At 40.1% G+C, this 11,451-nt stretch overlaps 1 protein-coding gene across 1 annotated transcript in view; it reads right to left on the reverse strand.

The window, feature by feature from the left end:
* Window positions 1-5,913, reverse strand: part of LOC123518565 (microtubule-associated protein futsch-like) — a 97,260-nt gene extending 91,347 nt beyond the window's left edge. The window contains 1 exon segment of the mRNA XM_045279419.1: window positions 5,522-5,913. The gene's annotated coding sequence lies outside the window, so the exon portion shown is untranslated.
* Window positions 5,914-11,451: the final 5,538 nt, after the last annotated feature.

Consider the following 11,451-nt stretch of genomic DNA (forward strand, 5'->3'; position numbering starts at 1 on the left):
AATCACATATTTTCCTTCTTCTTTTCTACGATACATTTTTCCTACTGTCTGAATCACCTCATACTCCCTCCTCCACCTCCTGCTCCTCGTCGTCCTTAATTTCCCCAGTTATCTTAATCATCGTCATCTTGAATATATATATATATATATATATATATATATATATATATATATATATATATATATATATATATATATATATATATATTTCGTTCCTTCCTCAGCCCGTTATTCATCTTTCTCCTTTTCCTTCCTATCATCTCCCACTTGTCCCTTTTCATCATCCGTCGCATCACACTTCCCTTTCTGCTAATTCCATCACAAAAGTTAACAGCTCGAGTTTTTCACGTGAACTGCCCTGCGATGGTACACTCTTTTGAGAAAATAGTTGGGCGTGTCCTCGTTTACAGATGCAACTCGGTTCAGACAGAGTGACGAGGCAGGATATTTGAATAGACTTTTTTTTTTACACTGTTTTACAACCAGTTTTCTTCATTACAAGCTTTAAGGGTTGACCGGTCGTGATCAAACATGCGATGAGCGGATTTAGATACATGCTAACCTGCCTAAAAAAAAAAAAAAAAAACACGTATATTTTTTGCCTCTTCCTTGCGACATGTTGTTAAGATCAGAAGGACCGTCGCAGTATTTCATTACCAAAATCCCTGATCTAATACTTTACAATCCACTAATTTCGGCAAGACTCTATCACCTTCCAGGATAAGAAACTCATCTACACGTGCCTCATGACACATGGTTACGATGCCAAACATTAACCCTTTCCAGATCACACTTGGATATGCTGCCAGATACCGCCAGTGCTGTTTGCCACTGTACCGGATAACATATTTTCTCGACTGCTTCTTATTTTTTCTTTCACCTTCTCAGTTTTCTCAAATATTTAGTGCTATCTTGCGGGTTATTTTCTGCAATGGATTTGTTAGTAAGTTTTCCCCAAATAACATAACAGTAGGACGTGTTTTTCGAAGTAAGTTGTGAAGAGGTTGGATCTTTCCCGTCTAAGCATATCCAACACTCACTCAGAGCCTCACGATCATGACCAAATTTACAGCATCATAAACAAGCCAGAAGTTTTCATCACCGAATTATTTGAACTACATCGCTAAAACTCTGTTCATTACCTAATAACACTAACATAATTCTCTGATCGAACACGTACAACAGATTTTAGACTTTGCTCTCCAGCCAAAGTTTTCCTTTCATTACATAAACGAAATCAAAGTTCAGTTAACATTTTCTCCTTTGTACGCCAAAAATTAGCTCCAGCCCTCATTACAATTCGGGCTATTTGTTTCTTTCATCTCATCATGTAATAATTCGTTCTTTCATAAGAGTCCAACGATATCTCTCTTTCGATACAACTTCAGCATCTTCCCTCAATAATGTCCTTAATTTATTCTATGTACTGTACAACCTAGTGACATACACTTTCGAATGTAACAGGGAAATTCAGCTCACCTACTACTATCTTCAAAGCTGAACCTAGTACTAGGCCCAGTCTGCTCACCATAACAACTCCCACGTGTGAACAGATCTTGGTGTTCTCATTCCCTCTTCAGTTTCCCACTCGTAGTGACGTTACAGTTTTTTCTTCCTTCATACATACATACTTATCTTACGAAACCATTCAGGAGGATGACGATGACTCTCCTACGCACTAGGATGACTTATAAGACTTAATACTGAATTCCTTAACCTCCCGATTGGGAAAGAAAAAAACTTTTGATGCAACTTTAAAACTATCCAACTAATCGGATAAGTAAAGGATATAATTCAAGAAGAACCTCAACAGGATGTTTCATGTAGAACTCTTGCTTTAGTGAATGTGGAAGTTATGTGTCGTTTTTCTTCTAAAAATGAAGAAAGAGGAAAATAATTATTGTTCTCCCTTTCCCCTGTAATAACTCAAGAAAAAGTCTTATCTGTCCATGAGCGGTGTTCGTGTGAAGATAGGGTGCAGTCACACAATTATCATAAACACTAGGAGTCAAAAATCTAGTCGCCTCACTGACATTCTCCCGTTCTTCAGCTTTAAGGCAACACTGCGTAACACGTTCTGTTGTTTTCCACCACAGGGTTATTGGTATATGCTTCCCTCGATTTGTTCGCAACGGCCCCTTCCCCAATTCCTTTTGAGTCTCCACCGGAAAAAAGAGCCTTTCAGCCTGTTCGTATCCCTTTTCTGTTTCACTTAGGAATGTGAGAGAAAAGTGATTTCAAAACGTTCTATCTTACGATTCTGAAGAATTGAACGTCTTTTAAAGATAATGACGAAAACACTTTCATAACTAAATTGACAGTATTCTTTCCAGAACTTCTTATTATTTTACCACTGTAGTTTTATTTCCTGCCAGTAGTAAGTACATGCTTTGCTTATGAAAAAACAACATTAGTGACTCTTTAGTCTAAAATGTATTGTAAGTCATCGTAAGATAATTTCTTTGCCTCATCTATGTCTTATATGATGGAAAGTACTGGTGTTATCCTAATAGCTTATCTTTTATTTAGTCTTTCACTGTTCAAATTTCTATTATTATTTTACCTTTCAAAGCTCATCAAAATGTAGCAGGGTTTGGTTTTATGCAAGATATCTATTCTAGCTTACTTACTTATGGAAAAATACACACACACACACACACACACACACACACACACACACACACACACACACACACACACACACACACCGCGTAGTGTAGTGGTTAGCACGCTCGACTCACAATCGAGGAGGCCGGGTTCGAGTCCCGGTAAGCGGCGAGGCAAATGGGCAAGCCTCTTAATGTGTGGTCCCTGTTCATCTAGCAGTAAATAGGTACGAGATGTAACTCGAGGGGTTGTGGCCTCGCTTTCCCAGTATGTGTTGTGTGTTGATGTGGTCTCAGTCCTACCCGAAGATTGGTCTATGAGGTCTGAGCTCGCTCCGTAATGGCAAAGACTGGCTGGGTGACTAGCAGACGACCGAGGAGAAAGTGAATTACACACACACACACACACACACACACACACACACACACACACACACACACACACACACACGGATGACATCACTTTCTCAGCATTTCTCGCCCACTGCAGATTCTATCACAGCCAATGCCTATAGCGTTACCTCCCGTACGGGTTGAAGATATTATCTTGTCGGTTTAGTTTTCTGCAAAGCAAAAGCGGCGGGTATCAAAGCCCAATCTGAAGGCATCTCTCACGATAGACAGTTTAGAACTCTCTCTCTCTCTCTCTCTCTCTCTCTCTCTCTCTCTCTCTCTCTCTCTCTCTCTCTCTCTCCATCTTTATGTCAAAATGCATGTTTTATTGCCTCACTCAGTCAGTGGGTGACACCAACATCATCATCACCGCCATCACCACCACTAATAAAACGGTAATAACAACAACAACAAAAGCAACAGCAATAACACACACACACACACACACACACACACACACACACACACACACACACACACCTTACACGTGTAGCCCCTGTTCACCTAGCAGTGAGTAGGTACGGGATGTAAATCGAGGAGTTGTGACCTTGTTGTCCCGGTGTGTGGTGTGTGCCTGGTCTCTGACCTATCCGAAGATCGGAAATAATGAGCTTTGAGCTCGTTCCGTAGGGTAACGTCTGGCTGTCTCGTCAGAGACTGCAGCAGATCAAACAGTGAAACACACACACACACACACACACACACACACACACACACACACACACACACACACACACACACACACACACCGCGTAGTGTAGTGGTTAGCACGCTCGACTCACAATCGAGAGGCCCGGGTTCGAGTCCCGGCGCGGCGAGGCAAATGGGCATGCCTCTTAATGTGTGGCCCTGTTCACCTAGCAGTAAATAGGTACGGAATGTAACTCGAGGGGTTGTGGCCTCGCTTTCCCGGTGTGTGGAGTGTGTTGTGGTCTCAGTCCTACCCGAAGATCAGTCTATGAGCTCTGAGCTCGCTCCGTAATGGGGAAGACCGGCTGGGTGATTCTCCACCTCTTCTTCCTCCTTCTCCTCCTTGTGTCTGCACCAACACACTTACAGAGTTTAGAGGAATATCACTTTAATTACTGACGAATACAACTCTTATAATTGCTGAGTTGTGTCTCGCGGACGTTGAGTGAGGGACATGAGGTGCTGTCACCAAGATGAGGGCACTCGTGAGGGGCGCCGCGACCCGCCTCCCCGGGGTACATACTAAATGGTGAAGTTGTGAAGTGCATGCTTGAGTTTGTTTATCCAGTGATATCACCAGATACTTGTTGGGTACGACATAGGAAGGGAATGATATCTATATATATATATATATATATATATATATATATATATATATATATATATATATATATATATATATATATATATATATATATATATATTTATTTATTTATTTATCTATTTATTTATCTATTCTTTTTGTGCCAAAGGAATCTAGATTTCTAAGATCGCTCCAACTGCAAATTTGTCTGCTTCATTCGTTTTTACAATAATGAAAGTAAGTTCGAGTATATACCGTTCAGTTCTCGCTGACGCCCTTTGAATTATAACAACACTTCAGAGGATATATGAAGCAGAACGTGTATGGTGAGTATTTTTACAGCCAGACAATGCTCTTTTTTCAACTATGCACTTTGTGATCAGCGCAATTGTGCATTATTATTTTCCAACGAGGCATTTCATTCACCATTGCTATTAACGGATCCCTAGTTTCAACTAAAGGTAACCTTTCAGTTGCCTTACTACAGGTTAGCAATATGGTGGCAATAAATCGGGAGCTAAGCTGCTTTCCTTTAACTTCTGGAAGCAAACTCCCTTCTGGTTATTTGAAACTCAACCAGAGGAAACATCAAGTACACACTACAAGCAAGCGGTGTGTATATTACTCAGTCGCTCTCGAGCTCCGCCCACACGCAGACACTACATGAGGCACAAGCTAATTAGAATGTGTCTGCTGTCGCAAGTCAACATAAAAAATAAGCATACAATCGAGAGAAAGCACAGCGCGCCAAAGTTATTGTATGAAAATAAATTAAGTGAGCTACTCTAGGAAATTTCCATATAATCCAGCATCCTATTTCCTCCGGTATTTCCTATTTTGCTTTTCCCTCTCCTCCTGCTGTTGTTGTTGCTGCTACTGTAGTTATTGTTGTTACTACTACTGCTGGTATTACTGCTACTATTACTACTACTACTAAAGTCACAAATATTATAAACATATCATTGCCTAAGCAGTAAAAGTTACAGGTTACATTGGTACATTTTATATTGCACAACATTTCCTTTCTTTACCCTATGGAGAGAAATTTTGAACACTTTGTGACATCTTCCCGCCGCTTTTCTTTTCTCTAACTAAATCCAAATACTTTCCATGACGCTATACAAACAATAATCTCGTGAATAGGCATACCTAGAGCAAGTTAGTCATCTCCTGCTATTTCATGTCGTAAACACTCATCGTATTGATTCATGAGATAAACTATCTTCTTTTTTTACAAAGTCTTACTCACCTCGCCAGTCGAGGCACTAGGCCTCACTACAGACTGCAAAGAGCAGGAATGGATACTCAACGATGTTCTTGTGGCAACTTCTGTCTAATTACGATGTACAATTAATTGAAGAAATCCCATGATCATGTATTTAACACACTCGGATCTCATCCAGCATAGGGCTTGGCAGTCTTTGTGAGTTCAAACTTTGGTGTCTCCGCCGTTCAATGTTTCACCAAACAGCTTTATTTCTGTAACGTGGAGTGCACTATACTTTCGTCACCTCAAAGATCGATGGAGCTTGTGTCATTTCAACTGAAAATAGTCTTTTCTGTAAAATGTTCACTCTTCACATCACTATTTTTTCTTTGCACATGCAGATATTAGCGTCTCTTCCATGGTCCAATTGACTTTCTGGGCAAAGTTTGATCAAGACCAGTTAGCGATATCTGCTGGGTTACTCCGTGATAAGCCGCGATAAGATTACTGATAGATAAGAGAGCAAGAGAGATTCGAGAGCATCGCCGGAGGAAAGATAAAGCAAAACCTGATTTAACGTATCATGTGTGTCGCAATTAAAATTAATACATGACAAAAATCATTTATGTTTTATCGTTAACTAAAATAAGAAAATTTCCTCAGATGTTATTTAACCGAATAGATCTTACTGGAAGGAAGAAAAGTAGTTGTGAGAGACTGTGTCTCAACATTGTCCAAATCGCGCTTGACATCTGATGAGTACTTCATGTTGTTCTCTATCATTGAAACGTTTCCTCTGCTCTTGTTCGTTATCTTCTTTTAAAGAGTTATACCTTTAGAAAAATAAATTTCATTGTTCTTCTACATGGCCATGGTCCTTCCCTCTGAGTCCTTGCACTCGTCCAGTAGTGTTTGCCAACTTAATCTCCAGTATGAAAATAAATAGGAGGAGGATACAGTAGGAACATATCGCTATGATTAAGAGATATACATAAAATGGAGAGTGTGCTGCTCACCTGCTGCTGATATTTCCCTGGCCTTTCTGGACATTTTTTTTTTCGTCTCAATAACAGAGTAAAGTTGCATTCTGCATTTCAATGACAATCTATCATCACTGATACTATTCTATACATACTGCAAACTTTTTACACAATGTTAACATCAATATTTATACTCATGGCTCATAATAATGCAGCCTTGGTGTTCTCATCTGGGGAGTGGATCATGAATGTTCACAGATCAGGCTGTGCAACGGTTATCAACACGAGGTCTTGGTATTTCCTTCAACTTTCTCTGAGTTAAGAACATTTCTAGCCCTAGATCTTCTTCATAAATTCTATGCCGTCATCTCACTCCTTCCAGGCCTGACCTTCTGTACTTCTGTACGTTTAGAGAACCAGAAACTAAACCAATAGCATAGCAGTCCGGGGGGCTAGAACGGTTGAATGTATGCAAACTTCCAGCAAGAAGTAAAGCTAGATATTGATAGACAGATTTAAAAGAATTTCACTAGGCAAGGTACAAACACTAAGGCACAGTTTCCGAGAACAAAAGGAAAACCGACATAAGATCCAGAATTTTCTTAGGTTTAAGGCCAGCGATGGTATGGAAAGCATAACTGGAGAGAATCTTAATAAGTAGCAAGAAGTAATCAGAGAGTGGAGGAGAGGGAGGAACAAGCCCTGAATCATCTAAGGCGGGGTTTTCAGCAAACGTTTGGGAGAAGAGTTAAGCTTTAGGAAAAGATGAGGCAGCAGTGGTGCCATCAGATTGACATGAACGAGAGAAAGATGATGAAGTGATATTGCAGATACCTTTGGTTAGGTGCCAGAAGTCATGAAGGAATTTGGATATTGTAAGATTTTGACACTTTCTATTAATGAAGGAGTTTTTAAGCTAGCTACAGAACATACTCGGCATGATTCTAGGCAGAAATATAAAGTACATTCAGGTGACGGATAGCTCAAGTATTGAGATACTACAGGTGGACACACACAAGTACAGGAAGAAAATCAAATCGTTACTGGTATTTTTTTTTTTTTAAAGAGACACAGTTAAAAGTTCCTATGGCTGGCGTAGAGGAAAGTATATTGGATGTTGAAGCACCACTTGAAATGCCCCACTTACGCATCGCCCACACCATGCCGCCATAATGTAACACGCGGAATGGCTAAGTGCTTCTGAATCATTTGACATCCAGTTAAAGAAACCTGTTTCTCCCATTTTTGCAGAGCTTCTGATCTGTTCAATTCGAATGTTTGATAATAAAACAATGATTGTGCTCTTAAAATCGTCACTTCCCACGCACTGATGGCATGTGTCAAGAACTGCACATACGGCAATCACCTTGAAAGCTTCAGGAGAGTTAGTGAGATTAAACTCCATTCAATCATGTAGTTTTGTGGGAAGTTTTTCATACCGAGTCTCTGAATCTTTCGGGAGCTTATGAAAATGATATTAAATAATGTAATATAAGTATCAGTCTTTTCTTGGTAAGTGGCCTCTCGCATATCACTATGATGCACTTTACAACATAATACAGGCTTGGCGTTCATCCTGTCTCATTGATCTTTCATGAATTGTTCATAATTCATATTTACTCCCCGCTCGATACTGACAAAACCTTTCATATTCACTTGCTCTCAACAAAGTCATCAGTGGAGCAACATGGTTTATATCAAATTTAATTGCTTTAAAACACAAGAAAAGACTGATATTTTCACTAAAGATGTATTTAATTCACTGAAATATACTGGTGACTTAAGGCAACTCCTCTTTTCTTCCTTATCATTAACGTCATCTCCTTACTGTCATATCATAGTTATCAGTCATCATCACCATCACCATCATCATCATCATCATCATAAGAATCTTCAGCACAAGTTCACCTCTAAGTTTCTCTATTGCTGAAAAGTTGTGTGAATTTAAATGTCTCTACAACTTTTTGCGCACACTTCACATCGTCTCACATTATGCAAAATATTCTACCCTTTATTCCCTGCGATCCTATATTCTGAGTTCACGCGAAACAGAACTGAGGCACAGATCAGAAAAACTTAAAGGTTCGTTATGAGGCTCCTCAATTGCATGTTACCGCACCTTTACGTTAGTCTGGTGCATAAAAAAATCTAAATGCCTTTACGAATGAGTTTGTTGAATTTAACACGCCATGCCAAAGAAGTTCATTGCATTATCCTTGACTATCATGAGGGAATAAATACTCGTTCGTTCCATCAGTGCTTGGTGATATCTCGCGTCCCACCCGTCAACTCCCACAGACGAATTCCCACAGTGCAAAAGTCCGTCCCCCTAATGCATTAGTCTTAGGGATTCCTCCGAAAGCTCAGAAGCCTTCAGTAATCTTTCCGTGGAGACGCTGTTCTGTTACTGAAATGTTACACGATTCTTCATACTAATCAACAGACATACTTCTCCCTCTCCACCAATGTGTTAGCGTGTTCCTTTGTACAGTTGTGAGCTTCCCCATTATCTCGAGCGCAGTGAGATTACAAACGGGTTTATTTTGCTTAGTCATCTAATTTCAGTAATCTGTGAAAAAGTTTATGGTTTTGCATCAGTGATTATACAATGAAATGTAGTAACTACGTGTCAGACTGAGTAGCGAAAGGGCGCTGCATACACTGACCGAGGTAAGAAATGTCTTGTGTAATTCGTGACAGCGGCAAACGAAAGCGGTCAAGTAGGGCGGTGATGCAAGAGATAATTTTATTTTGACTATCTGATTGCATGGTTGTCTCTCAATGATTACTTTCCAGAAGGCTCATAACAATCTCTCTCTCTCTCTCTCTCTCTCTCTCTCTCTCTCTCTCTCTCTCTCTCTCTCTCTCTCTCTCTCTCTCTCTCTCAAGTAGCGTTAAGGGAAGCGGTTGTCAGGTGGCGCCACGTGATCGGTGCCTTCCAATCACCAGGTGTTCTTCAACAAGAGAGCTCAGACACAGTTGCGACTCCCTGGCTCCATTGTTATCATACAGCAAGCGCATACGGGGGTAATCAGACGGCTCCAGCGATAACCTATCAGACAAGAGCCATTTATCACTACGATAAGATAGCTATATAAGTACTGTTTATGAGAACAAACGTATATTTCAAGATAGGGTTGATAAGGCGGTATTGTAAGGCGGCGAGGACTGAGGTGGCGCCGATAGAATTGCCCAATGTTGTGGCAAAGAGGTGTCTGAGTGAGACAGCGAGTGCGTGGCCAAAGCAATAAGTGCACACTTCTCCTCTTTCCGCCACCACACACACACACACACACACACACACACACACACACACACACACACACACACACACACTATCTCGTTTCTGTCCCATGTTTAGAATTCTTCCCCTCGCTTTTACCGTTATATTGAAGACTTGTTCTTATCTAGAGTTTCAATATTTTGCCTTTTACTCTCCTTCTACAAAAGCCATTAGGTATAAAATGATATCCTGTATTCTCCTGTCTATCGTTTCATGTCTGAACTAACCACATAAGTATTTTCTGAGCAACTACAATGATTTCTGTCTAGTGCTAGGGGATTCTGGCGAGTCTTGGTTGGCTTTGATTCTTATAGTAGAAAGAAGGAAGTTTGCAAGAAGTAGCGTCCTTGAGGCTGTTTATTTCATGATACGCAGTCAGGATAGTTTCACGTGCATCTACTCGTACCAGGTGTATATTGAGATGACTCGTGTGATAAATCCAGGGGATGTATGTCAGGCATTAGGGTATTGCTATCTCGTTTGGCCTCGAGCATCAGGTTCTGGCGGCCGTTACTGAGCGTCAATCTTTGTTGCCAGTTGGGTGTTGTAGTGGCGACAGTCACTCTATGCTTTTCAGGCCAACAATGAATCCTGTTTCCTGTCAACTCCCTTGTTTGATGCAGGAAATAATGTGACAGCTGGGAGTGTACGAGGCTACTACTACAACAACAACTACTACTACTACTACTACTACTACTACTACTACTACTACTACTACGACTACTATTACGCTACTATATACTCTAGTACTACTAATGTTGGTCTCATAACATAGGCCTGTTATAAGACACTTTTGTACTTTGAACTTTGTACACTCGATGCTCAGTTTTCACTTTTGCTCAGATGTAAATGCACACTCTAATCGTATGTTTTTTTTTTTTTTTTAACAGTCCAATGCCTTGAAATTATGTGTTGTCAAAACAGAGAATCAAAGACACATCCATTGCTACTAGTATTCATTCTGATGCTGAAGGATCACTGCATTACACAAGTACCTAAAGTGAACTGTTTGTATGCATTTTTATCTCGACGTTATAATACACACTTACATTTTTGTTACTTGAAATCACGGCCACTTACTGCAGCTAAAAGTTTAAAGACTATTCTTTTTCATACTGAGTTTTCTTGGGACATTTATAAACCCTGGAATCAGAGGCACGATCCTCTTAGATTGTGAGATAATGTTTGTAAGTGTTCTTGATTATTGCATACTTTTCTCGCTTCATCCTTTTATATGATTCCAGTAATGGTTCATACACATAAGTATTCAGCCTTTTTGTTTATAATGTACTCGAACAGTGTAGCGACAATAAATGGAAAGACTAATGTTTCAATAAAAACAAGTAGTAGTAGTAGTAGCGATAGCAGTATTGCAAGTACTACTACTACTACTACTACTACTACTACTACTACTGCTGCTGCTGCTGCTGCTGCTGCTGCTGCTGCTGCTGCTGCTGCTGCTGCTGCTGCTGCTGCTGCTGCTGCTGCTGCTACTACTACTACTACTACTACTACTACTACTACTACTACTACTACTACTACTACTACTACTACTACTACTACTACTACTACTACTACAACTACTACTACTAATAATAATAATGCTATTGCTGTTGCTGCTGCAGCTGCAATAACAGGTAAACAGCTCATAGAGAGAAGGGGAAACAAAGAGTGACGAAGATACAAAGTTGTTACACACACGCACGAAA

This window comes from Portunus trituberculatus, chromosome 44, assembly GCF_017591435.1.
Source record: "Portunus trituberculatus isolate SZX2019 chromosome 44, ASM1759143v1, whole genome shotgun sequence".
Classification (NCBI taxonomy): Eukaryota; Metazoa; Arthropoda; class Malacostraca; order Decapoda; family Portunidae; genus Portunus; species Portunus trituberculatus.